This window comes from Notamacropus eugenii, chromosome 2, assembly GCF_028372415.1.
Source record: "Notamacropus eugenii isolate mMacEug1 chromosome 2, mMacEug1.pri_v2, whole genome shotgun sequence".
Lineage (NCBI taxonomy): Eukaryota > Metazoa > Chordata > Mammalia > Diprotodontia > Macropodidae > Notamacropus > Notamacropus eugenii.
In genome coordinates this window covers 370,012,476-370,037,526 of record NC_092873.1, presented here as the reverse complement: position 1 = coordinate 370,037,526, position 25,051 = coordinate 370,012,476, and the positions used below count along the sequence as shown (strand labels likewise).

Genomic DNA, 25,051 nt, shown 5'->3' with positions numbered 1-25,051 from the left:
GAAGAAGTTGCTGGAGAGTCTCTCATATAGGAGGACTTTTAAAATAGAATAGATACCTTTCTGTCTAGGTTAGGTTAAATATAGTTTTGCTCTGAGATAGGGGAAAAGAAAGATTGACCTCTCAAGCTACTATCCTACTACCTAATCTATCCTAGAGTCCAAATTCCAACCTCCCTTTATTATTGTGATTTTAGATGCCTGGGAAATGCAATAGAAAAATATACCACTGTCTCAGAGAATGTTAGAAGTGGAGACACCCAAGATATCATTTAGCCAAACCCTTCATTTTATAGAGAAAGAAAATAAGCTCATAGAGGGAAGTAACATTCCTAACATCACTCAACTATTTAGTAGGAGGGCCAGGACTAGAACCTAGCAGAATATTCTTTCCATTTGACGACACTGACTCTCATAGGACCAATGGTTGATTCAACAAATGCTTATTGAGTATCTATTTGCATGGTACCATGCTAGCAGATGGAGGGGATGCAAGGATAAATGAGATTGTGCCCTCAAGGATCTAGAAGGGGAGATAATACATACACAAATAGCTAATACAAGGCAGAATATGGTAAATGCACTGTAAGGCATAAAAAAATACCATGTGGGTTCAAAGGAGTGATTCCATTTGATCTGATGAATCAGGGAAGGGCTCATGCATTATTTGAGTTCATTCTTGAGCATGGGTAGGATTTCAAAAATGGAGAGACAGAAAGAAAGGCAAAGAGGAGGGAGAGCTGTTATTACTTGTCCTTTGCTCTCAAAGAGGACCGGTGACATTATGCGGTGATGTCTTGACTTGAGCATGAATTAGATTTAAGTGAGGCCTGTTACCTTCACTCACTTCCAGAGTTATTCAAGTCCAGCAGCAGGACAAAAGTGAAAGCCACTGGCAATGGCTTGGGATGCAGTGGATGACCTTGGAGTCTTCGATGTCTGACCAAGCTTCAGCTTTCATATCCATTGAAACAAATTGTTCTCCTTTGCCCATTCCACTGTGGGACGTGTTCATATGTTTGGGGTAGACATCTCCCCAATTCATCAATGGGTTTAAGGCCTGGCACCTATCCTCAATCTGGTGTAGCTTGTCTGCTGAGACAATTTTACTGGAGTATGGCTGCTGCACGTACTACAACTTCTTGGAGCCACAGGGGAGAATTAGGTGAAAGATGGGAAAACACAGACATATTCAGGGAGCAGTGAACAGTCCTCCTTGGCTAGAGCACAGAGAAGTGGGAGAGGACTAGAGAGGTAATATTAGACTCTGTTGTGGAGATCCTTAAGTGCCAAGCCTAGAGGTTTGAAATTTATTCTCCATTCAACTTCCTGTAGTCTCTCCCCTAGCTCTGATCAATGAAATTTTTTGCCTTATCTTGCCAAGGCAACTTATCAGGGTCTTCCCTCCATCCTCCTGCAGGGTATTCTAGGACCCACTTTCCAGTACCCACTTCTGTGTTATCTTCCCCCATTAGAGTCTAAGTTCCTTGAATAGTGGCTATCTCATTTGTTTGCATGTGTATCCCTGGCAGTTAGCACAGTATCTGATGCATGGTAAGTACTTATTATATGCTATCTATCTATCTATCTATCTATCTATCTATCTATCTATCTATCTATCTATCTATCTATCTCTAGCTAGCTAGCTATCTACCTATCACACTAGGTAATGGGGAACCATTGAAGGCAAGAGTTGCAATCAAACTCATGCTTTGGGAAGATTAACATGGCAGTGCTAAGTAAGACAAATTAGATGGGCAGGGGACATCATTTAGAACAGTGGTATCAAACTCAAATAGGAAAGGAGCAGAAAATCCTCATTTAAAGATCCTTGTGGGCTACATATTGACTTAGCTTTAATATTATCTATGTTTCATTGTATTTTTATTTTGTCAGATATTTCCCAATTACATTTTAATCTGGTTTTGCCACACTTGGGAGTGTTGTGGACAATTGTGCCCATAGGACATTTGACACCTCTGATTTAGAAGGCTTCTGTAGGTGAAGAGGTCATGAGAGTTTCCTTGAGAGTGGAAACAAAGGGATGGATGCTAGAGACATCATGAAGACAGAATTTACTAGACTTAGAATCTGATTGGATATAGGGTAGAGGGCGAGTTAAGAGTGAAAATATTTGGAGTCAGAGGATCTTGGTTGGAATTCTGGCTCTTCCCTTATTCCCTATTAAGCTTTCAGAGAACAATGATTTCTTTGGGCCTCAATTTCTTCATCAAATTAAAGTGAAGGGATTGGACTAGGAAATCTTTAACATCTCTTATAGATGCTCAGATGAGTCAAAGTTGACTCCCAAGATTCTGAGTGTGGGGTGGCTGTGAAAACAGTGGAAGTATCACCCAACCAACGTAGAAAAGTCAGAAGGATAACAAACAAGGTAGGCCCAAAAGAAGAGATAGGTGAAGATACCTTCCCCCCCTTTTCAGAAGTGGGGGCTCCACGAATGTTCAACATTGCATAGAATATCATATTTTTTCAATGTGTTGATAGGTCTAAATGATTTTTTTCTCTCTTTTTCTTTAAAAAAACTCTTTATTATAAGGACGGCTCTCGAGGAAGGGTAGGAGAAGAGATATTAAGGGATGTAAAATAAAAAAAATCCATAATAATCTATTTTTAAAAGTGAAAAGAGAAAAATCAGGAGAAAAAGTTGGTTGGGGGTGAGAAAGATGGAATCTGTTTTGGTACTGTTGAATTTGAATGGGGTATGAATGGGATATTCAGACGTAGTTGTCCAGGAGGCAACTTGAAATGCAGAATTGGGACTCTAGGAAAGCATAGAGGCTGAAAATGTAGAAAAAAAGACACTGTAAATGAGGATCAATCTTAGCCTACTAAGATGGCCAAACTAAATTAATTTGGACTTCAGTTCTTCACAAAAGTCAAGTATTGCCTTAAGTACTATATTTGGAATCTCCACAGGTGCAACTACTACAATCTTCTCAAGTCAAAACAGTCTGAAACCTAACTCTGCAACGTAGGAGTTATGTTATCTTACCAAGTCACTTCCCTTTTCTGGGCCTCAGTTTCTTCCTCTGTAAAATGACATGGTTGGGTAAATGTTCTCTAAAGTCCCTTTCCAGTTCTGACCCATGAACCTGTGACCTACCAGCTGAACTATTGAAGGACGTGGATGACTGTTCTGTAGGAACTGTAGGTACCTAACTTAATGCCAGGTGACAAGTGCTCGAAGGGAGAATTTCACAGGAATCTGGGCTGATCTGGAGAGCCTGCAAAAAGGTTCAGAATCTTCCACACTATTGAAAGGAAAATTCTTTGTCCTGACTTTTGCTCTGATTAAGATGGCAAAACTCAGAGCAAAGAGAATTAAAAGAGTTTATTAAAGTATGGTAGTAACACACTGACATGCTGATCACCATAGCTTCAAGATGGAGCCAGCTTTTATTGATAAATTTTGTAATGAGATAAAAACAATTCAGATGGGTCCATGTCAGCAAAGGGAAGGGACCATTATATCTCAGTTCCTCCTCAAATATGTGACAATTTCCAGGTAGAAACAGATAGGGGGATGACATATTACATAACAAATAACAGGTAATACAGAGCTGCTGACTGGGTGATGCCTCTCCCCAACACTGATTGACAAGCAGGTCTGGGAACAATGAGTCACTGAGTCAGCTGAACTTTCAATAATAAATGTCTCTTTTGGCAGGTAAGAAGTTCTGATCCACAGGATTGGAAAGCTGGAGGTGGAATGGAATTTGGAAGCCACTTAGTCATTTTACAGGTGAGGAAACTGAGGCCTAGAAAGGCTTATGTGATTTGCCTTGCGTCACACAAGTAGTAAGCATTAGAGGCACCATCTGAACCTGTACCCTGGGAGTCCAGAATCAGAATCTCTGCTATGCCAAGCTACTTTCCTTCCTCCTTGTGGGAGGAAGAGTTCTCTCTCCCACTCCATCTTCCTTCCTGCAAAAACAAATAAAACCAAATAGCACACCCCCCTCAATTGTTCTCCAAGACAAATAGAAGAAATAATAATAATATTCCAAAAGAAGGAGAGAGAGGGAACATATGGCATCCCTCCCTCCCCAATAACCTCCGTCCTCTGAGGTTTCCTGCTTGTCTTCTCTCCCCTCCTGTGCTCTCTTGGCAGTGAGCAGGCAGGCTGGCGATCTTATGGATATTGATTCCATCTCACAAAAATGTGTCACAGCAAAGGGAGCTCCCCCGCTGACCTAAAGTTCTTTCTCTGCTGTGTGTCTCTGACACACGAGTGAGCAGCCAGACGTCAGGAACACAGGAAAGCCAAATGTTCACTGCTTTCATTTCACAGGCAAAAATGTCGCCTCTTGATCTAAATTGATCAGTGTATCAAATCTCAGATTTCTAAGAGGATCATTGGAAAGCTTTCCTGATGTTAACAAAGTGCTGATTGAGATTATTGCTGTATTATTTGTTCTTCGTTTTCAAAGAGGACCATGACATCAGTGAAAAGATGGCACAACTTGCACTTGACTTTTTCTTGAGTGAGGGAGGGCTGTGCAGGTCACCAGCCTCACTTCTCCTCCAGAGCCATCCGGATCCAGTGACCAGATATTCATCAGGATGACTGGAGATGGCCCAGGATGCAATAATATCTGCTCTTGATAGAGGTGGTGGGTTCATGGGTGTGCAGTATTGACATCATAGCATCATATTTTTTCCCTTTCTTTTTTTGTCTTTTTTCAGCTGTGTCTGACTCTTCATGATCCCATTTGGAGTTTTATTTTGGCAAAGATACTGGAATGGTTTGCCATTTCCTTCTCCAGTTCATTTTACAGATAAGAAAACTGAGGTCAACAGGGTTAAGTGAGTTGCCGAGGATCATGCAGCTAGTAAGTATCTGAGGCTGGTTTTGAACTCATAAAGATGAGTCTTTCTGGTTCTAAGTCCAGTGCTCTACTCACTTGTGTCACCTAGTTGCCTCTCTAGTCTGTGGTAGACACCTAGAGGATTTTCTCTATTCTGAAATTAAATACAAGAGAAGATTGTAACAAGGGAAGAAAAGGCAAAAACATTGTAGAGGGATCCCCCACCTCCCGCACTTCCTTCCCTTTGATTTGAAAATAGCAGTGCAATGTATGACCTATATCAAGTTGCTTACTGTCTCAGGTAGGGAAAAGAGAGAATACGGAACAGAAAATGTTGAAAAATGAATGTTAAAAATTGTTTGATGCGTAATTGGGGAGAATAAAATATTATTCATAAACTTAAACAAATATAGTAGTGTATCTCATATGTGATAGTATCTCATACATGATCTGAATGTAGCCCATATACACTTTGGAGTTCCTTTTGCCAGCTTCTAATCTCACAGGGTCCTGAAGCAAGTCTACATCTTCCCCTCAGAGTTCTAGGAGAAGTCAAATGTGTTTCTCTGATACCATTACCTCAAGCCCTTATGGGTATGTTGTGCCCAATAATATCAGCTGGCAATTGATTTGGTCAGCCAACCTTAAATGGCTTTTAGAGATGGGTATATACTAAGGTAGTATAATAAGAGCAGTTGGTACGACGCCCCTCCCCCCAATTCTGTGATACATTCTCCCACAAGTATATAGAGGTTCCAAAGAAAAGTGGGGTGAAGATTTGAGAACAAACATAGAAAAGGTGTAACCCACACCTCCTGGCTTCTGGAAGTCCTTTTCTTCCATTCCCTGGGGCCTCAAGATGTTGCCCTTTGGTATGAGAGGTTTCTCTGCTGGTCTCCTTGGGGCCTTGAACCTAGGCCCAGTCTGAACTTGGTTCCTGTTGCAGACCTTGCTGCCAGCTGATCAGGGGTACCATTAGGACATTGGTGGGAGGATGGGAAGTCTTACATCCTGTGGATTTTTCAAAGCTCACAAAGTACTTCTCTAGCTGAAAAGGGAGAAGGAAAAACTAGATCAAGACCAGAGCTGAGATCTCTTCCTCCTGCTTCTCTCCCAAATGGTCTCTTTGAGAGAATTTAGCTTGAATGTCTCACTTGAGAATGCTCTCAACTGCTTCAATTTCTAGAAGAAGTCTACTTCTGGTGAACTTGCTAACAGAGACAGTCCTTGGGTGGGGGGAGGAGGAGAAGCAGGATAAAATCACTGCATGAAGGATTTTGTGCATTTAGTTTAAAATCTATTCTTGGATGGTTGATCGAGTTATGAGCTCAACAGATGAAGACTCAAATGGGATTGGGTGATTTCGACCTTTGCATATATGTTATACTATATGTACGGTATCCTGCTGGGAGGCCTTTCATGACAGCAGTCTTATAAGTTGGTCTCATCTCTGTGACTTGAAAGGGCAACATAACTCTGAGACATGACAGAAATCTCAGCAGAACATCAGCACCTTGAGATCAGGGACTGTTTTGTGGCTGCAGATATAAATAGACATATAGATATACATAGGAGCATGGACAGCTAGGTAGTGAAGTGGATGGAGTAACCAAGCCTGGAGTCAGGAAGACTCATCTTTCTGAGTTCAAATCTGGCCTCAGACAGTAGCTGCGTGAGCGACCCTACCTGCACAAGTCACTTAACCTGTTTACCTCAGTTTCCTCATCTGTAAAATGAGCTGGAGAAGGAAAGGACAAACCACTCCAGTGTCTTTGCCAAGAAAACCCCCAAGGGGGTCATGAAGAATTAGACATGACTGAAGTAATTGAACAACAAAAATAGATAAGAGCACATAGGTGGCACCATAGTGCACAGGGGTCTGGAGTCAGGAAGACTTCTTCTTGAGTTCAAATCTAACCTCAGACATTTACTAACTATGATCCTGGCCAAGTCACTTACCCCTATGTGCCTCAGTTTCCTCTTCTGTAAAATGGGCAAGAGAAGGAAATGGCAAACCACTACAGTATCTCTGCCAAGAAAACCCCAAATGGAGTCACAGAGAGTTGGACTCTACTGAAATGACTGAATAACAACAGATATAGATAGAAATATAGATGGGCAGAGAGATATCTGTCTCATCTCTATCTATCTATAATGTATGTTTTTGTACATATATACGTATGTACATATACAATATATGTATACACACGTATGTATATATCATATACATATATATGTATGCACACATTCTCCTTGTATATATACATATATATGAAAGACAGGGGAATGAAGAGGAAAAGAAAGAGGGAAACTTAGGGACTTTAGAGGTCATTATTTTTTAATAGGGTTTTTTATAAAAAAGTGATATCTTTTTATTTTACTTTAACATCACATTCTTTTCCAAATATATCCCTCCTCCTCTTCCTCCCCTATCCAGTTATATTCCCCTTGCTAAAAAAGATTGAAAAACAGAAAGAAAAAATAGTTCAGCCAAACCTGCTACCTCCACAACAGTGTCTGACAGTATATGTAACATTTCATATCCACGATATCCTGCCTCATCAGTAAAAGGAAGGACCCAAAGGAAGCTTTCTCACCTCTTTCCTAAGGCCAAACTTAGTCATTATAATTACACAATATACAGTTTCATTTTATTTATTGTGTTTTTTCTGTTTACATTGTTGTAGTTCTATGTATTATTTTATTGGTTTTCCTTCAATCTGTATCACTTTATATAAAGTTTCCTTTGTTTCTCTGAATTCTTCATGTTTGTTGTTTCTTATGGTACAATAGTATGGTGCAATAATAACTAGGTGATGCACTGGATAGAGTTCTGGACCTGGAATCAGGAAGACTTGAGTTTAAATCCAGCCTTATTCATTAGCTGTGTGATTCTGGGCAAGTCATTTAACTCTATTTGCCTCAGTTTCCCCATATGGAGAAGAAAATGGCAAACCACTCCAGTATCTTTTATAAGAAAAATCCAAAAGGGGTCACAAAGAGTCAGATATGGCTAAAAATGACTATTTTATTATATGTATGATCTTCATTTCTGTCTTGAATCTCACAGCTCATTTTACAGACGGGAAAACTGAGGCAAACAGGGTTAAGTGACTTGTGCAGGGCTCCACAGCTAGGGAGCGTCTGAGGCCAGCAAGAAAGCAGGCTCCTGAGTATGACCCTGAGAATTCCCAAGGGCAAGGGGGCCAGCTCAAAAGTCAGTCTTGTCCATCATCATCTCCAGTGGGAACTCCTTCAATGGGACATGGCCTGGTTTATAGGCTCAATGATTCTGGTGCGAATTGAATGTATCTATACTAAATGTATTTGGTCTCTCTGGGGCTGATCAATATTTAATGTATAGTTTAAGAAGATTGACTTGAGAAATGAGTTTAAAACTAGAGACTTTGCCGTAGGTAGCAATTTCTGAGCTACAGCAGAAGCAGAGGAAAAGAAAATCCTTGAATGAGGCCTTGAGTAAATTAAATGCAATGACAGAAACTTGCTGGAAGTCAAATAAGTATTAACTGGCAGAACAGAAGTAACTGGGTTCTGATTCTTGAATCCAGAGCCTTGTACTTTAAATTGAGTGCTTTCCCCACTGTATGATTTCCACCTTGGTTTTGGGGGAGTCACTAATATTGGCAGCTAGGTGCCACAGTAGAGTGCCAGACCTGGAGTCAGGAAGACTTAAGTTCAAATCCAGCCTCAGACACGTACTAGCTGTGTGACTTTGGGCAAGTCACTTAACCCTATTTGCCTCAATTTCCTCATCTACAAAATGAGCTGGGGAAGGAAATGGCAAACCACTCCAGCATCCCTCAAAAGGGGTCAGGAAATACTATTGTGCTATAAGAAATGATGAACAGGAAGACTTCAGAGAGACCTGGAAGGACCTATATGAATTGATGCCAAGTGAAAGAAGCAGAACCAGGAGAACTTTGTACACAGCAACAACCACAGTGTGTGAGGAATTTTTCTGGTAGACTTAGTCCTTCACAGCAATGAAAGGACCTAAAAAAATTCCCAATGGACTTTTGAGGCAAAATGCCTTCCATATTCAAAGAAAGAACAATGAAATTGGATCACAGAATGAAGCAGACCATTTTCTCTTGTGTTATGTTTTGTTTTGTTGTATGGTTTTCCCCATTCATTTTAATTCTTCTGTGCAATATATGACTAAGGGGAAAATATATTCAATAAGAATGTATGTGTAGAACCTATATAAGATTGCACGTTGTCTCGGGGAGGGAGGGGAGAAGGAAGGGGAAAAGTGGGGGAAAGAGGAAGAAAACTATAAGATATGGAAATGACTGTAGAACACTGAAAACAAATAAATTACTTAATTTTTAAAAAGGGGGTCAGGAAGAGTTGGTGATGACTGAACATCAATAACAACAACAAAAACCATTGGAAAGCTTTAGACTTTTAAGGCTCAGACAGTATTCTCCGGCTGGTTAGGAAGCATAAAACCCATTGTTGTCGTTTTCTTTAACATAATTAGTGATTGTTTCTATGATTTCTTCTTTGACCCACTTATTTTTTAGGATTAGATTTAGTTTCCAATTAATTTTTAATCTATCTTTCCATTGCCCATTACTGAATGTCATTTTTATGGCGTTATGATCTGAAAAGGATGGACTTGTTATTTCTGCCTTTCTGCATTTGATTGTGAAATTTTATGTCCTAATACATGGTCAATTTTTGTGTAGATGCGACAACATACAAAATTTATGGGATGCAGCTAAAGTGGAAAATATACGTCTTACATGAAAATATATATCTCTAAATGCTTAAGTCAACAAAACAGAGAAAAAGCAGATCAATGAATTGGGCATGCAACTAAAAAACTAGAAAAAAGGCAGGCGGAGAGGGAGCATAGGACCCAGTATCTAGAGTAGTGGATCTAGAGTGACTTGGTTAATTCTTATTTTAACATTACTGTGCATTCTAATTGTAGGGTGGCATGATGGAGCCATGGATAAATCACACTGACTCTATGTCACCAATCATAGGATTTTAGAGCTGCCTGGGATCTGATTCCAATCTCCTCATTTCAAACATTTGTCTCTGCCCAAGACTAAGGCTAATCTCCTAAAAAGCTGGTGGGACAATATGACATAGTGGATAGAATGTCAATCCTGGAAGCAGGGCTACCAAAGTCCAAAGCTGACCTCTGTCATAGGCAAGTGACTGTACCCAATAGACTATAAGCTCCTTGGAGGAAGGGCTATTTTATCTCCATATCCACAGCACCTGACACATAATAAAGCACTTAATAATAACTAGCATTTATAAAGTGTTTGAAGGTTTGCAAGGTTCTTTAAATATGTGAAATCATTTGATCCTTACAACAACCCTGTATGGTAGGTGCTATTATTATCCCCATTTTGTAGAAATGGAAACTGAGACATAGAGAGGTTCAATGACTTTTCTGGGGTCACAGAGCTAAGTAAGAATTTGAGTCAGGAATGAACTCAGGTCTTCCTGACTCTGGGACCAGATCTCTAGCTAGTACACCTCCTAATAGCCTGCACTTGCTAAATATCCATTAGACTGAGAAGAAAGGATTGCTATCTCTCTTTATATACAATTCTTATTGATTTGTGCTAATGCATGATCAGAAAGTTCTCAGTGTTAGGCTTTGGAATATATATTTTTTCCAGTAGATTTACTTTCTTAATTAGATTTTTGCTTAGGCTAATACAAAAATTGGTCTGAATTCTCTGACTACAAATTCCCTGACTTCTCTTACGGACGCCATGGAAAAATATCTTAAGTGGCAGAAGGATATCATTCTTTTTTGTTTGAGAATTTTTTTATTCATTTTAAACTTAAACACAAAATGAGAAAAGAAAAAAGAACATTTTCACGTACACAGTAGAACATAAGAAAGAATTCAATATAAAACAATAAATTTCTACTTCAAGAAGACCTATGAATATAAGTAATGTGTAATAATAAGAATAATGATATAGAATATAATGATACAAAAATTACATATGGTTTTCAAAGCTATCCAACTTTTCTTTACTTCCTTTTAGGTTTTATTTTGTTCTCTATAGTGTAATTTTAACTTTATTTTTTTCTCTCCTTTCCCCCTAAAGAAAGCTACAGTTAAATGCATGTTATAAAGATATATACATATGTACCTGTAAACATACACATATACACTCATTTACACCTATGTACAACCATACTATGCATATTTCCACTTGTCATCTCTTTTTCTGGAGGTGGAAAGCATCTTCCTTCATAGGTTCAAGTCTTTCTATGTTTTTCTAGATCAACAGTCTCATCATCTCCTATGCCACAGTAGTATTCCAAGACAAACACATCCTATCTGAGAGATTGTCCATGAAAGGTTTCTCTCCTCAATTTTCTGCATTCCTTCTATTCTTGGCTACATTGATTTTGTTTATGTAAGAAAATCTTAATTTAAAATAATTGAAATTATCTATTTTACACTTCAACAATGCTCTCACCTTATAATATAATTTAAGGTCTGATACTCCAAAAATATCCTTCCTTTACATCTTTTATCCTGGTTTCTTTGAAATTCCTGACCTTATGTTCTTCCAAATGAACTTTGCAATTATTTTTTCTAATTCAGGAAAAATTTTTTTTTAGTAATTTAATTGGGATGGCATTGAATAAATACATTAGTTAGGGAAAATTGTCATTTTAAAAATTATATTGACTTTACCTACTCATGAATAATAAATATTACTTCAATTATTTAAATCTGACTTTATTTGTAAAAAAAAAAAGTGTTTTATAATTATGTCCCTGCAGTTCCTGTATCTGTTTTGGTAGGTATACTCACAAACATTTAATAGAGTCTAGTTATTTTAAATATTCGAAAACAATATTGAATAACGTTAGTGATATCGAATAGAGTTTCCTTATTTTTTCTTTTGATTAAATCTATTTTAACTTTGTCTGAGATCGTGATTACTGTCCCTATTTTTTTTTACACAATAAATTCTACTCTAGCCCTTTCTTCTATCTTTGTATGTATCTATCATTTTTATTGTGTTTCCTGAAAGCAACATGTTGTTGAATTCAGATTTTTAATCTGTTAACTGTTTCTGTTTTATGGGTAAATTCATTCCCTTCACATTCTTAGCTATAATTATTTGTTGTGCATTTCCTTCCTATTTCTCCTCACTATCCTTCTCACCCTATTTACTGTATTCCTCCTCATTCCTCTAATTCACTTCTACTCACTACCTTGCCCTCCTTTCCTCAACCTACCCAGTCCCTCCCTTATCCTCTCCCACCACCTTACCCTCTTACCCTCTTATTTCTTTCTGAATTTAGAAGACTTTTATACTCATCGAAATATAAATGTTCTTTTTTAAAACAATTCCCAATGAAAATTTCCAGCACTACTGCCTTCCCTGCCCCAACTCACTTGCTTCTTCTGTGTCAGTTGTTCCTTTCATGTCTCATTTATATGAGATAATCATTGCTTTATCTCTCCCTACACAGTTTTATTTTTTTTGAATCACCCCATCCTACACAGCCTAGCCCAAGTGTTTCTTTCAAACTGCCCAAATAATGACAGTCATAAGCATACTGATGACATTTCTACTTCTAAGAAGTAAACAATTTGACCTTATTGAATCCCTTATAATTGGTCTTTGATATTTACCTTGTGATTGTTGGTTGTGTTTATCCTTCGTTCTCAAAGAGAACCATGACATCAAGATGATGACATGATTTGCAGTTGACTCTGATTTGAGTGAGGGCGGGCTGTGCAAGGTCACCAGCCTCACTTTCTTCTCCTGAGCCATCTGGGTCCAATGGCCTGATATTCATCAGGACAAATGGAGATGGCCCAGGATGCAAATGATATTTACCTTATATTTCTCCTGGATCTTACTATATGGTGAATTTTCCGTTAAGTTCTATTGTTTTTGTCACAAATATCTGAAAGTCTTTCTGTTTGTTAAATGTCCATTTTTTTCCCATTCAGGATTATACTTAACTTTGCTGGGTAAAGTTACCCTTGGTCATAACCCCTGCTCTTTTGCTCTACAAAATTTAGTATTCCAAGACCTGTGGTCCTTCAATGTAGTAGCTTCTAGATCTTGCATACTCCTTATTGTAACTCTATGATATTTTAATTGTTTTTTTCTTGTTGCTGCAATATTTTATCCTGAACGTGGGAGCTTTGAAACTTGGCTATGGGATAAGAACTCACTGTCTGACAAAAACTGCTGGGAAAACTGGATAACAGTGTGGCAGAAACTGGGAATAGATCAATGCCTGACACCATACAAAAGAATAAAATACAAATGGATACATGATCTAGGTATAAAAACTGATATTATAAACAAATTAGGGGTGCAAGGAATAGTGTATTTTAAATAGTCAGATTTATGGAGAATGGAGAAACATATGACCAAACAAGAGATAGAGAACATTATGAAGTGCAAAATGGATAATTTTGATTACATTAAATTGAAAAGTTTTGCACAAACAAACCCAATGCAACCAAGATTAGAGGAAAACAGAAAACTGAGAAAGAATTTTTGCAACTGGTATCTGTGATAAAGGCCTCATTTCTAAAATGTATAGAGAACTGAGTCAAATGTACAAGAATATAAGTCATTCCCCAATTGATAAATGGACAAAGGATATGACAGGCAGTTTTCAGAGGAAAAAATTAAAGCTATCTATAGTCATACAAAAAATGCTCTAAATCACTATTGATAGAGAAATGCAAATCGAAACAGCTCTGAGGTACCATATCACACCTATCAGATTGTCTAACATGACAAAACAGGAAGATGATAAATGTTGGAGAAGATGTGGGAGAGTTGGAACACATTCATTGTTGGTGGAGCTGTGAGCTAATCCAGCCATCCTGGAGGGCAATTTGGAACTATGCCCAAAGGGTTACAAAAATGTGCATACCCTTTGACCCAGCAATATTGCTTCTAGGACTATATCCCAAAGAAATCATAAAAATGGGAAAGGGTCCCATGTGTACAAAAATATTTATAGCGGCTCTCTTTGTAGTGGTCAAGAACTGGAAATCGAGGGGATGCCCATCAATTGAGGAATGGCTGAACAAGTTGTGGTATATGAATGTAATGAATGGAATACTATTGTGTTATAAGAAATGATGAACAGGAAGACTTCAGAGAGGCCTGGAAGGACTTATATGAACTGATGCTGAGTGAAAGTTGCAGAACCAGGAGATCACTATACACAGCAACAACCTCAATGTGTGAGGAATTTTTCTGGTGGACTTAGCCCTTCACAGCAATGCAAAGACCTAAAACATTCCCAAAGGATTCTTGAGGTAAAATGCCATCCACATCTAGAGAAAGAACTATGGAAGAATTCAGAATGAAGCAGAATATTTTCTCTTATATTATGTTTTATTTTGTTTGGATTTTTTCATGGTTTCTCCCATTCATTTTAATTCTTCCATGCAATATGACTAATGTGAAAATGTATTTAATAAGAATATATATGTAGAACCCATATAAGATTGCATGCCGTCTCAGGGAGGGAGGAGGGAAAGGGATTTAATCTAAGATTTATGGAAGTGATTGTACAAAACTGGAAACAAATAAATTTTTTTAAAAAAGAGAAAAAAAAGAAACTTGGCTATGATATTCCTGTAAGTTTTCCTCCTGGGAACTCTTTCAGGTGGTGATTCATGGATTTTTTCTATTTCTGTTTTGCCTTCTTGTCCTAGAACTTCAGGACAATTTTCTTTGATGATTTCTTGGAATATTGTCTCAAGTTTTTTATTTTCTAACTGTAATTTTCAGGTAGTCTAACTATTCTTATATTATTTCTTCTCGTTCTCTTCTCCAGATGAATTGATTTTCTGATAAAATGTTTTATATTCTCTTCTATTTTTTCATTCTTTTGATTTTGTTTTGTTACTTCTTGATGTCTTATAATGTCATTGGCTTCCCTTTGCCCAATCTTAGCTTTCAAGGAATTATTTTCTTAACTTTTTGATTCTCTATTTCCAGTTGGTTGGCTTTCTTTTCATAATTTTCTTGATTTTATTGGATTGCTTTTATTTTTTCTAATTTTTCTTTAATCTTTCTTATTTAATTTTTAAAGTCATTTCTAAGTTCTTCCAATAACTCTTTTTGTGCTTGCGACCATTCGACATTTCTCATTGGAAAAGGAGTGTTGTTTTTTTTTTTCAGCTTCACTATCTTCCTCTGAATATCTCCTCTATTCCCACAATATCTATCTACGGTTGGATTCTTTCTCTTTTGCATAGTTATTTTTATTTTTAAGCAGCTATTAATATAATCAGGTTCCAGTCCTCAAGCCTCAAGTCCTTCTGTTATTTTCTGAGGTCTCTCTGGAGGGCCAACCTTGCTAGGGCTTCAAACCATGCTGTCTCACAAACCCTCTTTCTTCCTGTCCTCCCCCCAGTGGCTGCAAACCATAGGTGTCCTCTCTGCCCAGGAAATGAAACCAGGAACTCTGCTCTCCTGCAAGTGCCCTTAGCCAGCAGGGTCCCTGACCCTCTGCTACTGCACTCACCGGGCATCTGCTAACTCCTCCCCAAAAGCCACAGCTGAGGTCCAGGATGCCTCTGGTCAGCACAGCTGTGCTTGAGGCTTCTTGAGCATGGGAGGTCTTTCAATCTTCACCTTCTTACACCCACACTCCAAGAGGTGACAGTTCCTAAGACTGAGGCTGCCTCCCAACCCAGCTGCTTCCAGGGCTTATTGTTTGTTGATTCCAAAGAGTCAGCCTGGAGGTGTTTGCACTTCACTCCAGCCCTTTCTCCACCCCGGGAGGTTGGGTCTTCCCTGGGGTAGTTCCCAAATTGTCTTTTGGAGGACAACTGCTTTACTTGGACTCCTGTTTTATTTCTGCAGCCCTACATTCTCTCTGTCTTTTCTATTTTCTTTTTTTTGGTGGAGGAAATTTGGAGAGCTGAAAGCTTTCTGACCTGTTCCACCATGTTCCCAGAATTCTCTCCTACATATTTTTTTAAAATTAAAAAAAATTGACTCTGAGTTAGTGAGGGATTGTAGAAAGAGTATTGGATTTAGTAGGAGAGAGGAACCACATTCAAATTCCAGATCTCTGCTTTACTACCTGTCTAATGTTGGGTTGTCCCCTCCCAGGTTGATTTTTTTTTTTTTGACTAGGTAAAGAGGCCATTTTCTGCCTTATTTCTTACCTATTCTTAATCACTGAATGGTCATTGCCTCAATCAAACTGCAACCTGTTAAAGACCTTAGTTTAAAAAGACCAAAGTCTCCCACAACATCGGAGCCATCTCTAGTCATCCTGATCTATGTCTTGCCACTGGACCCAGATGGCTCCAGAGGAGAAGATGAGGCTGGTGACCTTGCACAGCCCTGCCTCACTTAAATCCAGTCCACTTGCAAGTCATGGCATCATCTTCCTGGTATCATGGTCCTCTTCAAGAACAAAAGACAAACAACTGTGGGTAAATCTGAGTTACTTTATCTCTCTGGGTCTCAATTTTCTTATTTGTAAAATGAAGGGAGTACTAGATGGTCTTCTCACTCTGTTGTTTGTTGGAAATGACAGTTTTCTATGGAAGTCCCTGGGCTTCCAGTACTTTGGTTTATGACCTCAGGCAAGTTTCTTTGGGCTTTTGTTTATTAATTTCCAAAATGAGAACAAGAGTAAGGTTAACTAACCTCCCATAAAGACAAGGTTGCAGAGTGGATTGAGAGTCAGCCTTGGAGTCAGATCTAGGTTCACATCCTACCTCTGACACACTGGTTTTGTAATGCCAGTGAAGTCACTTAACCCTTCAGTACCTTCGGGTAGCTTTCTAAGAAAATGGAAGAAATATTACTGGTCTTTGTTTGCAAAAGAAATTTCTTCACCTGAGAGCTGTTTCTCTTTAGTATGATTTCCTCACCACCCTCATGCCCCAAATTCTCCCCTCCCTATCTCAAAGGCTTGATTTGAGGATTAAATAAAATAAAAATGGATTTGAAAGTGCTCCAAGTTTTTTTTTTTTGGTGGCCATTGAGGCTTCCTGAGGGTCACACTGCTAGTGTCTGAGGTCAAATTTGAACTCAGGTCCTCCCTACTCCAGGGCCAGTACTCTACCCACCGTGCCATCTAGCTGCCCCTCCAAGTATTTAAAAACACTATTTAGAGGCAAGTATAATTCCTACAAGTAAGAGTGATGGGAATCTGTTCATTTTGGGAGGACTTGGCTTTACTAGCACAGAGTACAATTCCCCACCTAGCTCAATGCCAGGATAACAATTAAGGGTCCCCGTGGTACATGCTAAGTTTTCCAGAGCTAAGGAATGGAGCAAGGCTAGGACCAGATGCATCAGGTGAATCGTATAGAGTCAGGAGTCAGTTACTAAGAAGTAGAGCTGGACGCAGAAGATGATATCTTGATCAGAAGTATGAGTCAATACCAGACAACCACAGTATTTGAAGGACAGGCAAAAAAATGTGAGCTAGGTCAGACAGGAGTTTCAGATGTTAGAAGAATGAAGAAGCTTTGGTCTTCCCAAAGAGTCTGGGAATTTACAGCACTCAGAGGCTTGTGAGTTGTAGGCATGTTTCCACTCCTGAGAGCAAGAGGTCAGTCTAGCTTTCCAGCATCCCCTAAATTAGCTTCAGTTGGACAGCTCCACACTCCTCTGGAGAGAGGAACAGTTTCTAAGTGGTGGTGGACATGGGGCTGTCTTAGTTTTGGAATGCTATGGGAAAAAAATGTCATTATTCTTGGAACACTTGGGTTTCTCCACCTCTCTTGAACTGTCAGATTTAGAACAACCCCAGTTTCTGAGATTTGGGACTGGAAACTTAGGGAGCAATAGTCCTCAAGTACTTTTACCTTTAACATGTCTCCTTACCTGGATTCCGTTTGTGGGCATAGTATTTATGCCACTACAATCCTGTCTATATTGTTATCTGACTTTATAATATTCATCACATTTATATAGCCTCCCCTAAGCATATATTTTTATTTTATAGCTTACTCTGCGGGTGACATTTGGTTATTGAATATCTAGAGAATTGCACCTGTTTTTTTTTTTTATAAGTACTTGTACTGATGTATTATCTTTACAAAGAGAATGAGACAGGGATGCATAAGTATTCACACACACATCACACTGGTATTTTATCTCACTTTGCTCCTGTGTGGCTACATTTATAAGAGCTGACAGATCTGAAATAGCCAGTCTGAACTGATTCAGATGGGGAACACCACAGTCAGCAACATCCTCAGGGCTCCAGGTTAAGAGGGGAGAACCTTTTGTCTTCAGCTGATAAAGGATATTACCTGAGCCAGGCAAAGTACCTGGATCTGGAGAAGGTGGGGAGGGGAGGGCATCGGCGCAAAAAAGGCAAAAAAATGAGAGGGAGCAGCAGCATCAGAGAAAGCCCCTAGAGACGGAGAGCCTTCATAACCTCTGTCTTTGTCATCAAAGCCAGTAAACTAGCCCACGTTTCCCCAAACAAAAATCTTGCTTTGGCACCGACCAACCCTGATAAGGGTTGTGATGGTAGCTCTCGTCTTCAATTTGTTTTTCAAGTCTGATTTCTGGAGCTTTCAATCTGTTCATCACAAGGTCACAAAATCGGGCAGCAGGACGGCTGCAATTTAGCTCACTATATAAAAATCAGAATAATTTGTGCCGACATGGGTTCCTCTCTTCCAACAAGTTTCCTAGGCATTTTTGTCGGTTCTCACAACATTTGGGGGAAGTAGAGAGAAGCATTGGTGATGGTGGGTTAGAATCGGTAAGTGTGATGGAGTATAGGTCTGGTGATGGTGAGCTAGACTCAGTAAGCATAATGTTGTATAGGAGAAATAAAACTAGATTTGGAGGAGAAAAGTAACTACAACTGGGGTTAGAATCCTGGTTATTCTATTTATTCCATGTATAACCTTAGGTAAGGCAGCTAGGTGGTGCAGTGGTTAGAGCATTGGGCCTGGAGTCAGAAAGAACTGAGTTCAAATCCAGCCTCAGACACTAGCTGTGTGACCCTGGCCAAGCCACTTAACTCCTATTTGCCTCAGTGTCCTCATTTGTAAAATGAGTTGGAGAAGGAAATGGCAAACCACTCCAGTATCTTTGCCAAGTAAACCAAAAATAGGGTCACAAAGAGTAGGACATAACTGAAACAACTCAACAACAACTAATACTTGGGTTGGGCTACTATTTGATTCTGGAAGCAGTAGGAAGCCAACAGAGTTGAGAGAGAGAGAGAGAGAATGAATGAATGTTTTGTGTGTGTGTGTGTGTGTTTGTGTGTGTATGTGTGTGTTAGGGGTAACATGGTCAGACCTTCAATTTAGAAAATCATTTTGGTGGCTGAATGGAGGATGGATTAACACAGGGAGGGACTTGAAGCAGGCAGACCCACTAGCAGGCTATTGCAATAATTCAGGTATGAGGTGATGAGGGCCTGCCCTAAAGTGGTAGCAGTGTCAGAAGACAGAAGGGGATGTATTTGAGAGATGTTGCAAAGGTGATATCAACAGGCTTTGGCAACAGCCTGGATATGAGGGGTGAGAGACAGTGAGGAATCCAGGACAACTCTTAGGTTGTGAGCCTAAGGAACTGGAAGGATGGTATTGCCCTCTACAATAATAGATAAGGGAGAAAGGGAAGAGGATTTAGGACAAGGGTGGAGAACCTGCAATCTCCAGGCCATATGTGGTCCTCAAGTGCAGCCCTTTGACTGAATCCAAACTTCACAGAACAAATCCTCTTAATAAAAGGATTTGTTCAGGAAAACTGAGACTCAGTCAAAAGGTCGTACTTGAGGACCTGGAGGGCCACATGTGACCTCAAGGCAGAAGGTTCCCCACCTCTGGTATAGGGGGAAAGACAATGAGTTCATTTTATCCATTGTGCCACATTGCCTCCCATGAAATTCTATTTTGTCCTTATTCAACTCCCCCATGCTCACCCCCACTTTCTTTTAAAGTGATTTAACAGAAACTGTTTCTAAGTTTCAGACCAGAATGAAGGCAATTGCACCAGTGGTATGTGGATTTGGTGGTGAAGGATAGGGCTTCATTTCACCACATAGGAGCATTTGATTTGTGGGGCCCCATTGCAATCACCCTGATGTCTGCTGGTCCAGACCATGCTTCTTGTAGTCAGAGTACAATAGCTCTGTTCGGACCCTTGAGCCCCAGGACCCTTTGGGATATATGGAGAAATGAGCCATGGCATCACAATGAGTCTATTTTCACAGCCCAGATGCTAAATACAGAAATAGATTCTGGGTACATTGTATATAAACAAACGTGCTTTTCCATTGTAATTACCCCATCAGCCCCCAAGGTTCTGGGGGCTGCTTGCTCCCTCCCCTTCATCAGCAAATGTAATTGGAGCTAGCCACTGGGTGGTGGATTTGAGCATTGAAACCACACCTTCCTGAGAGGTGGCCAAGGGAAATTAAGCCTTGACAATCATAAATCACCAGGGTTGATTTGGCGGATAATAGTGATAATGGCAATAGTAATTCATTTATATGGGTGTAAGCACACATTCTGAGGTTAATCTCCCAATTCCTACTCACACTAGTATGGCAGAGTAGTCTGTGAAGTTTGGGTTTTTTTAAGTTGGGTAGGGGGATTGATTGCCTCATTCAGCTCCCTCCCACTCTCACACAAGACTTTCAGGTTGATGCATAACTGGAGACACTGGAGATAATATCTGTGGGTGGAAAAAGAAACTCCCAAGGTCCTGTTATAGAAGGTGTTTTTTTTTCCTTTTCATAACCCAGTGAGGAAGGTAACATAAATTTTATCACCCCATTTTGCTGGTGAGGAAAACTGAGTTGATTTGGCTGGTAAAGATAGATATTCCTCTCCTCCCTCAGTGTTCCCCTTCATCTTTCCTACAGTTAAAGAAGATCCCCTTTCCTACTACACTGAGGAGAGAAAATGTGCCATCCCTTCACTGCTCACAGCCCACGATTTTCCCTCTTGGCATCTTCCCATGCCTTTCCTTGGCATCAAGTGGAGAATGTTTTCCTATTAGATTCCACCTTTTCCCCTTGATCACAGCTAGAATAACACAAACAGTAATGATTATGAGGCTTCATATTTGTATAGGAACTAGTTTATGAAACACTTCTGTTTTGGTTATTTCATTTGGGTTACTAACAAACCACACTGTTTGAAGGCACTGTTGCCTTCATGGATAGGGTGCTGAACTTGTTGTTAGGAAGACCTGGGTTCAAATTCTGCCTCAGACACTTACTAGCTATTGGACCACAGAGAAATCACTGGACCTCTTTGAACCTCAGTTTTCTCATTGGTAGAATAAGGGGTTTGGAATAGATGATATTCAGGTTTCTTTCAGCTTGATCCTATGATCCTATAAACAATCCTAGTTCTCACCTATAAAATGGGGATAAGTGTACTTGTGAGGCACAGTTCTCTCCTTCATTGCTGGAAATGAGGTAGTCTCTAAGGACCAAGAACCACTGCATCTTCGTCCCTTCTTCCTTTTCTGGTCTGCCTGCTTTTAGCCCACACCGACAGATTCCTAAAGAAGATCACCCTTCCCTCCCAGGGAATCCTTGATTACCCATGCAAATGAGTGGTAAGAGGTAGGGCAAGAGAAGGGACACAGACCATAATAGCAAAAAATGCAAAAGCTATTGCATTTTAGGGTTTGGGAAGCCTTTGTGGGTTAGGTGGAGTCTTCATAGCAAGTCACCCCACAGGCCTCTGAGGACCCACTTCACTGACCTCTGGAGTAGTCTCACCTTCAAGTTCTCCAGATCCTTTAAAAACTATGTAGTTATCCAACCACCACCCACCCCCTGCAAAAGAAAAACAAGATAGCCCATTGGGAACTCACCTGTTGGGAAAGAAAATCTTCAGGTGAGGAAAGCAGCTTGGGTCATTGGCTGGGCACTGATGAGCTGCTGTCCCCCACCACCTCAGGCCCACTAGCAATGCCCCTCAGGACAGCCTCTAACGGGTAGATCTGCCTTGAAGACCTTCCTCCTCTGCCTCCTTGGCTAATGGACTCCTCCAACAACTCAGCTTTGACCCAACCACGATGAATGAGTCAGAAGTGATTTGTCTTTGGAGCACACTAGCCTCCACTGTGGGGTGTTGAAGTCAGCTGGAATAGAGCATCAAAAGCTGAATGTTACATTTCAGTGGAAACATTTACAATTCAGAAAATTGATAAATGCTACAAAACAAGGCTTGGTTTATTGTTTTGTTGATTGTTGAGACTCAAGTGAAGTGCTTCTTGTATTCATTCCCTCTGCTCCCTGAAATGAGCTGGTTGCTAAATTTTTATTAGTCCATCCCCTCTGGCTTCTACTAGTAATGAACTGAGGAGACTCCCAACTCTCAAGCCCGCAAAAGATCTTTTTGAGTTCTCTACAGTGCAGGTAGTTAGCAAAACTATGAGAAGAAAGGATAATATTGTCTGACTTTATCCATAGAAAATAAGGCATATGAATCTAGAGTCAGGAGACCAGGGTGCAAACCTTGCCTCTGCTACTTGGAGAGGTGGAAAGAGTAGATTCGAAAGATTTGGGTTCAACTCCTCACCCAGATGCTCATTACCTGTGTGGCTCTGAGCCTCAGTTTCCTCAATTGTAAAATGGTGTTAGATTAGGACTAGGTGATCCCTAAAGTTCTTCTCACTTAAAAGTCAAAATATTCTATTTGCACAGACTTCTCAGCTACCTGAAAAGGAGAAGAAAGGAGTAGCCTTACTCCTCCTTCTAATGAAGCTGCAAAGTGGAAAGGCCCCCTTTTAACCACTTCAATTCCAGGTATTAGAGCGAAAGCTGAGAGGGACCTAAGATGGCATCTTGTCCAGTTCCTTCATTTTACAGATGAGAAAACTAAGGCCCACCAAGGGGAAAAGCCTCACTCAAAGCCATACAGGTGGTGAGGGGCAGAGCCAGTTTTTGAATCTCAGGCAAAATCCTATGAAAGACTACAGTTGTCTCAGTGAGTGGCTCCTTCCCCAGGGTCAGCTCTCCAGATGGTTAGGGGAAGTATGGAAAATGCAGCAACTGCCTGGATTATCACAGCTTTGCTGCTGCATCTGGCAACACTGCTTGCTGCTCGACCTTGAGCCAATTGTCCTATTCCTTGTCCGCCTCTCCATCCCTCCTCCATCCTTCCCCCAGCCCCTCTGGGTTTTTCCTTCTCCAAACTGCAGCAGAGGACTTGACTGTCTGCCATGCCTGGTCCACTCCCCTGCCTGGTGACCAGAGAGACCTGGAAGAGAAGCTGGGAGGTGGGGGCTTCAAGCCCTCAGGATGACTGTCCAGCAGGGATTCAAGATATTGTTACTGGAGGGCTTGAAATTTCCTGACAGCAGAATGAGTCTGGTGAAGGAAGAGTTTCATTTCCTTTGCTAACCTTCCACTGCAGTCTCCAGGGAAGATGCTTGAGTGACAAGCTCTAATTAAAGCCTCGGTGTAAGTCGTTGTACCAAGAGGATGCTGTAGTGCTAAATACATTGGCCATAAACCTTCCCCCTGTGATGGCTATAGAAACTCCTCCACAGGTCCACCACCCCTCTGATGAAAGGGGACTCTGGTCTTCCGGGGCCTTTGATCTGGATCATGTTTTCTCACTCTGGGATTCAACCCCACTCTCCTACCCCCGCCCCCTCCAGCTTGTCAATTTACTATTCCTGGTCTTTGTTACTCAATCAATCAACAAGCATTATTAAATGATTGATTGACTATTAAGGCTTCCTATGAGCCAGGCACAGAGCTAAGTACTGGTAGTATTAATAAAAGCAAAAACAAAAACAAAAACAAAAAAAACCTTGCTTTCAAGGACCTTACATTCTAAGAGAAGGCAATGTAAAAGGAAAATAAGAGGAGGCAATGTAAAAGGGGAGGGGGGAAAAAAGGAAGTACTTGGTTCTAGGGGATAGTTGGTGAATCCAGATGAATGAAGCCTATGGGAAATGAGATGGCTGGCCTGGGCACCCTCTTTAAATGGTGGTCCTACCTAAGAGAAACTCTCTACCCTCCAGTCAGAGGGAGAGGTGCCAGGGGCAGAGGGTACTTCCAAGGTCTGAGTTCCAGGGTTGAAGTGATCTTTCACATTGAAGAGGTTTTGGGGGTATGATGGAAAAATCCAGGGGCACGCAACCTGTGACACCCTGTTCCTACCTTTTTTAAAGCATGTTCCCAGCAAACACAATGGCAGCTAGGTGGTACAGTGGTTAGAGAACTGGGCTTGGAATCAGGAAGACTTTTTTAAACTTTTTAAACTTCATGAGTTTAAATCTGGCTTCAGACACTTCAAATGTGATCCTGGATAAGTCACTTAACCCCGTTTGCCTCAGTTTCCTCATCTGTAAAATGAGCTAGAAAAGGAAATGGCAACCCACTCCAGTATTTTTACCAAGAAAACCCCAAAATGGGGTCATGGAGAGTCGGACATGACTGAACAACAATAGATGTTATTCATAGATGTACATATTAAGTAAATCAAGGTTGGAAAGTGGATGGTGACTTCCCAGATTAGCTCCACCTGGTTCTCAGCAGGCTGCATGGTTCTTTAGTATAGAGGTGACTACAGGTTTGTTAATTTACCAGTCACACCAAGAAAGTTTCCATTTATTTTATTTTATTTTTCTTATGTTTCATCTACCCTTGAAATGGTAAACTCTCCAAGGACAGTGACGTTCCTTTCTCTGGTGTCCTCTCTATATGCTCAGTAGAGGGTGCTGCTCATCTGGTTCTTGTGTGTTTCTGTCCAGATTATTTCATCTCTATTAGTTCTCAAGATATTAAGATCATAGGACTGGAATTAGGATATAGGGCTGGAAGAGACTTTTGAAGTCAGCTAGTCCAACCTCCTCATTTTATAGTTGAGGAAAACTGATACCCAGAAGTATTGAGAGACTTATCCAAGGTCATACAAGTAGTGTCTGAGTTAGGATTTGAACTCAGGTCCCCTAACTCTTAACTTCGTATTTCTCCTGAATCATGCTGCAGAGGACTGAGAAGGCATGGTGTAGTGGAAATAGCACTGAACCTGAGTATCTGGAAACCTGACTTTTACCTCTTAGCATTTCTACCTATTTATTACCTGCATGACTCTGGGTAAATCACTTGGTTTCTTCAACTGTAAAATGATGGTGGTAATATTTCCCCAGTTTCCCCCCTCTGCATTATTATTTGGTAAGCACTGTACAAGCATATTTTTTTAATATTCTGTTCTTTGATGAGGCACTTGACTCCATGCTATT

The 25,051-nt window shown here is 40.2% G+C and overlaps 1 long non-coding RNA gene across 1 annotated transcript in view; it reads left to right on the top strand.

Moving 5' to 3' along the window:
* LOC140524045 (uncharacterized) overlaps positions 1 to 14,402 on the top strand; it is a 70,002-nt gene extending 55,600 nt beyond the window's left edge. Inside the window, exons 3-5 of the long non-coding RNA XR_011973549.1 lie at positions 3,686 to 3,760; positions 4,705 to 4,850; positions 13,857 to 14,402. This is a non-coding gene — a long non-coding RNA (uncharacterized lncRNA). The remainder of the gene's footprint in view (positions 1 to 3,685; positions 3,761 to 4,704; positions 4,851 to 13,856) is intronic.
* Positions 14,403 to 25,051: the final 10,649 nt, after the last annotated feature.